General features: G+C 53.2%; 1 non-coding gene across 1 annotated transcript; it reads right to left on the reverse strand.

Annotated features, from left to right (window-relative positions):
* Window positions 1-1,885: 1,885 nt before the first annotated feature.
* Window positions 1,886-1,959, reverse strand: TRNAN-GUU (transfer RNA asparagine (anticodon GUU)). The gene has a single exon. It is a non-coding gene; the product is annotated as a tRNA-Asn (tRNA).
* Window positions 1,960-6,236: the final 4,277 nt, after the last annotated feature.

Raw genomic sequence — 6,236 nt, forward strand, 5'->3', positions numbered from 1 at the left:
CCAACCTTTCGGTTAACAGCCGATCGCGCTCGCCAATTGCGCCATGGAGACAGTCGTGCTCCACTCTCGCTAACATCAGAACATATCTTCAAAGCTATCAGCCCAAAGAAAAAAAGCGGCGCACCACGCCCGGGTGGGCTCGAACCTCCATCCTTTCTGTTAACAGCCGATCGCGCTAGCCAATTGCGCCACGGAGACAGTCGTGCTCCACTCTCACCACCATCAGAACATATCTTCAAAGCTATCAGCTCAAAGAAAAAAAAGCGCCGCGCCGCTACCGGGTGGGCTCGAAACTCCAAGCTTTCGGTTAACAGCCGATCGCGCTAGCCAATTGCGCCACGGAGACAGTCCTGCTCTACTCTCACCACCATCAGAACATATCTTCAAAGCTATCAGCCCAAAGAAAAAAAGCGCCGCACCACCACCGGGTGGGCTCGAACCTCAAACATTTTTGTTAACAGCCGATCGCGCTAGCCAATTGCGCCACGGAGACAGTCCTGCTCTACTCTCACCACCATCAGAACATATCTTCAAAGCTATCAGCTCAAAGAAAAAAAGCGCCGCACCACTACCGGGTGGGCTCGAACCTCCAACCTTTCGGTTAACAGTCGACCGCGCTAGCCAATTGCGCCACGGAGACAGTCCTGCTTCACTCTCACCACCATCAGAACATATCTTCAAAGCTATCAGCCCATAGAAAAAAGCCAGCACCACCACCGCGTGTGCTCGAACCTCCAACCTTTCGGTTAACAGCCGATCGCGCTAGCCAATGGCGCCACAGAGACAGTCGTGCTCCACTCTCACCACCATGAGAACATATCTTTAAAGCTATCAGCGAAAAGAAAAAAAAAGCGACACACCGTCGCCGGGTGGGCTCAAACCTCCAACCTCTCGGTTAACAGCCGATCGTGCTAGCAACTCGCGCCGCGGAGACAGTCCTGCTATACTCTCACCACCATCAGAACATATCTTCAAAGCTATCAGTCCAAAGAAAAAAAGCGCCGCACCACTCCGGGTGGGCTCGAACATCGAACCTTTCGTCTAACAGCCGATAGCGCTAGCCAATGGCGCCACGGAGACAGTCGTGCTCCACTCTCACCACCGTCACAACATTTCTTCGGAGCTATCAGCCCAAAGAAAAAAAAGCGCCGCACCACCACCGGGTGGGCTCGAACCTCCAACCTTTCGGTTAACAGCCGATCGCGCTAGCCAATGGCGCCACGGAGACAGTCGTGCTCCACGCTCACCACCGTCACAACATTTCTTCAGAGCTACCAGCTCAAAAAAAGCGCCGCACCACCACCTGGTGGGCTAGAACCTCCAACCTTTACGTAAACAGCGGATCGCGCTACCCAACTGCGCCACGGAGACAGTCGTGCTCCACTCTCACCACCATCAGAACATATCTTCAAAGCTATCAGCGAAAAGAAAAAAGCAACACACCACTCCCGGGAGGGCTCAAACCTCCAATTTTTCGGTTAACAGCCGAACGTGCTGGCCAATTGCGCCACGGAGACAGTCTTGCTCAGATCTCACCACCATGAGAACATGTCTCTAAAGTTATCAGCGCAAAGAAAAAAGCAACACACCACTCCCAGGAGGGCTCGAACCTCCAACCTTTCGCTTAACAGCCGATCGCGCTAGCAAATTGCGCCACGGAGGCAGTCCTGCTATACTCTCACCACCATCAGAACATATCTTCAAAGCTATCAACCCAAAGAAAAAAAACTGCCGCACCACCACCGGGTGGGCTCGAACTTCCAACTTTTCGGTTAACTGCAAATCGCGCTAGCCAACTGCGCCACGGAGACAGTCGTGCTCCACTCTCACCACCATCAGAACATATCTTCAAAGCTATCAGCGAAAAGAAAAAAAAGCGACACACCGTCCCCGGGTGGGCTCAAACCTCCAACCTCTCGGTTAACAGCCGATTGCGCTAGCCGATTGCGCCACGGAGACAGTCCTGCTATACTCTCACCACCATCAGAACATATCTTCAAAGCTATCAGTCCACAGAAAAAAAGCGCCGCACCATTTTGGGTGGGCTCGAACCTCCAACCTTTCGTCTAACAGCCGATGGCGCTAGCCAATTGCGCCACGGAGACACTGAGGCTCCACTTTCACCACCATCAGAACATATCTTCAAAGCTGTCAGCGCAAAAAAAGCGACACACCGTCCCCAGTGGGCTCGAAACTCCAAGCTTTCGGTTAACAGCCGATCACGCTAGCCAATTGCGCAACGGAGACAGTCCAGCTCCACTCTCACCACCATCAGAACATATCTTCAAAGCTATCAGCCCAAAGAAAAAAAGCGCCGCACTACCACCGGGTGGGCTCGAACCTCCAACCTTTCGGTTAACAGCTGATCGCGCTCGCCAATTGCGCCATGGAGACAGTCGTGCTCCACTATCACTACATCAGAACATATCTTAAAAGCTATCAGCCCAAAGAAAAAAAGCGGCGCACCACCCCCGGGTGGGCTCGAAACTCCAACCTTTCGGTTAACAGCTGATCACGCTAGCCAATTGCGCCACGGAGACAGTCCTGCTCCACTCTCACCACCATCAGAACATATCTTCAAAGCTATCAGCTCAAAGAAAAAAAAGCGCCGCGCCGCTACCGGGTGGGCTCGAACCTCCAACCTTTCGGTTAACAGCCGATCGCGCTCGCCAATTGCGCCATGGAGACAGTCGTGCTCCACTCTCACTAACATCAGAACATATCTTCAAAGCTATCAGCCAAAAGAAAAAAAGCGGCGCACCACCCCCGGGTGGGCTCGAACCTCCATCCTTTCTGTTAACAGCCGATCGCGCTAGCCAATTGCGCCACGGAGACAGTCGTGCTCCACTCTCACCACCATCAGAACATATCTTCAAAGCTATCAGCTCAAAGAAAAAAAGCGCCGCGCCGCTACCGGGTGGGCTCGAAACTCCAAGCTTTAGGTTAACAGCCGATCGCGCTAGCCAATTGCGCCACGGAGACAGTCCTGCTCTACTCTCACCACCATCAGAACATATCTTCAAAGCTATCAGCCCAAAGAAAAAAAGCGCCGCACCACCACCGGGTGGGCTCGAACCTCAAACATTTTTGTTAACAGCCGATCGCGCTAGCCAATTGCGCCACGGAGACAGTCCTGCTTCACTCTCACCACCATCAGAACATTTCTTCAGAGCTATCAGCCTAAAGAAAAAAAAGCGCCGCCCCACCACCTGGTGGGCTCGAACCTCCAACCTTTACGTTAACAGCGGATCGCGCTAGCCAATTGGGCCACGGAGACAGTCGTGCTCCACTCTCACCACCATTAGAACATATCTTCAAAGCTATCAGCGCAATGAAAAAAGAAACACACCACTCCCAGGAGGGCTCGAACCTCCAACCTTTCGCTTAACAGCCGATCGCGCTAGCAAATTGCGCCACGGAGGCAGTCCTGCTATAATCTCACCCCCATCAGAACATTTCTTCAGAGCTATCAGCCCAAAGAAAAAAAAGTGCCGCACCACCACCGGGTGGGCTCAAACCTCCAAACATTCAGTCAACAGCAGATCGCGCTAGCCAATTGCGCCACAGAGACAGTCGTGCTCCACTCTCACCACCATCAGAACATTTCTTCAGAGCTATCAGCCCAAAGGAAAAAAAAGCGCCAAAACTGCGCTCGTCCTCGTCTCTTGTGTTAGTTGTCTGAAGTTTTACGCGCCTAGAAGTTCTATATGGATTACCAACTAGCCCAATCCCACACTTTACTTAAGCCACTCCACCACCAGGTGGGCTCGAACCTCCAACCTTTCGGTTAACAGCCCATCGCGCTATCCAATTGCGCCACGAAGACTGTCGTGCGCCACTCTCACCACCATCAGAACATATCTTCAAAGCTATCAGCGCAAAGAAAAAAGCAACACACCACCACCGGGTGGGCTCGAACCTCCAGCCTTTCGGTTAACGGCCGAACGCGCAAGCCAATTGCGCCACGGAGACAGTCGGCTTCACTCTCACCACTATCAGAACATATGTTCAAAGCTATCAGCGCAAAGAAAAAAGCAACACACCACTCCCGGGAGGGCTCGAAATTCCAACCTTCCGGTTAACAGCCGATCGCGCTTGGCGATTAGGCCACGGAGACAGTATAGTGCAGCACTCCCACCTCCGTCAGAACATTTCTTCAGAGCTATCAGCCCAAAGAAAAAAAAAAGCGCCGCACCTCCTCCGGGTGGGCTCGAACCTCCAGCCTTTCGGTTAACAGCCGATCACGCTAGCCAATTGCGCCACGGAGACAGTCGTGCTCCACTCTTACCACCATCAGAACATATCTCCAAAGCTATCAGCGCAAAGAAAAGAGCAACACACCACTCCCGGGAAGGCTCGAAACTACAACCTTTCGGTTAACAGCTGATCGCGCTAGCGAATTGTGCCAAAGAGACAGTAATGCAGCACTCCCACCTCCGTCAGGATATTTCTTCAGAGCTATCAGCCCAAAGAAAAAAAAGCGCCGCACCACCACCGGGTGGGCTCGAACCTCCAAACTTTCGGTTAACAGCCGGATGCGCTAGGCCATTGCGCCACGGAGACAGTCGTGCTCCACTCTCACCACCATGAGAACATATCTTCAAAGCTATCAGCCCAAAGAAAAAGAAGCGCCGCACCACCAGCGGGTGGGCTCGAACCTCCAACCTTTCGGTTAACAGCCGATCGCGCTAGCCAATTGCGCCCCGGAGACAGTCTTGCTCCACTCTCACCACCATCAGAACATATCTTCAGAGCTATGAGCCCAAACAAAAAAAAAGCGCCGAACCACCACCGGGTGGGCTCGAACCTCCAACCTTTTGGTTAACAGCTGATCGCGCTAGCCAATTGCGCCACGGAGACAGTCCTGCTCCACTCTCACCACCATCAGAACATATCTTCAAAGCTTTGAGCCCAAAGAAAAAAAAGCAACAAACCACTCCCGGGAGGGCTCGAACCTCCAACCTTTCAGTTAACAGCCGATCGCGGTAGCCAATTGCACCACGGAGATAGTCGTGCTCCACTCTCACCACCGTCAGAACATTTCTTCAGAGCTATCAGCCCAAAGAAAAATAAAGCGCCGCTCCACCACCAGGTGGGCTCGACCCTCCAACCTTTCGGTTAACAGCCCATCGCGCTAGCCAATTGCGCCACGGAGACAGTCGTGCGCCACTCTCACCACCATCAGAACATTTCCTCAGAACTATCAGCCCACAGGAAAAAAAGCGCCGCACCTCCACCGAGTGAGCTAGAACCTCCAACCGTTCGGTTAAGGGCCCATTGCGCTGGCCAAATTGCGCCACGGAGACAGTCGTGCACCACTCTCACCAACGTCAGAACATTTCTTCAGACTATCAGCCCAAAGAAAAAAAAGCGCCACACAACCACCTGGTGGGCTCGAACCTCCAACCTTTAGGTTAACAGCTGAACGCGCTAGCCAATTGCGCCTCGGAGACAGTCGTGCTCCACTCTCACCACCGTCAGAACATTTCTTCAGAGCTATCAGCTCAAAGAAGAAAAAGCGCCGCACCACCACCGGGTGGGCTCGAACCTCCAACCTTTCGGTTAACAGCCGATCGCGCTAGCCAATTGGGCCACGGAGGCAGTCGTGCTCCACTCTCACCACTGTCAGAACATTTCTTCAGAGCTATCAGCCCAAAGAAAAAGAAACACCGCACCACCACCGGGTGGGCTCGAACCTCCAACCTCTTGGTTAACAGCCGATTGCGCTAGCCAATGGCGCCACGGAGACGGTCGCGCTTCGCTCTCACCACCGTCATAACATTTCTTCAGAGCTATCAGCCCAAAGAAAAAAAAAAGCGCCACACCACCACCGGGTGGGCTCGAACCTCCAGCCTTTCGGTTAACGGCTGAACGCGCTAGCCAATCGCGCCACGGAGACAGTCGTGCTCCACTCTCACCACCATCAGAAAATAACTTCAAAGTTATCAGCGCAAAGAAAAAAGCAACACACCACCACCGGGTGGGCTCGAACCTCCAGCCTTTCGGTTAACGGCCGAACGCGCTAGCCAATTGCGCCACGGCGATAGTCCCGCTCCACTCTCACCACCATGAGAACATATCTTCAAAGCTATCAGTCCAAAGAAAAAAAAGCGCCGCACCACCACCGGGTGGGCTCGAACCTCCAAACTTTCGGTTAACAGCCGGATGCGCTAGGCCATTGCGCCACGGAGACAGTGGTGCTCCACTCTCACCACCATGAGAACTTATCTTCAAAG

This window comes from Rhipicephalus microplus, unplaced genomic scaffold, assembly GCF_043290135.1.
Source record: "Rhipicephalus microplus isolate Deutch F79 unplaced genomic scaffold, USDA_Rmic scaffold_138, whole genome shotgun sequence".
Lineage (NCBI taxonomy): Eukaryota > Metazoa > Arthropoda > Arachnida > Ixodida > Ixodidae > Rhipicephalus > Rhipicephalus microplus.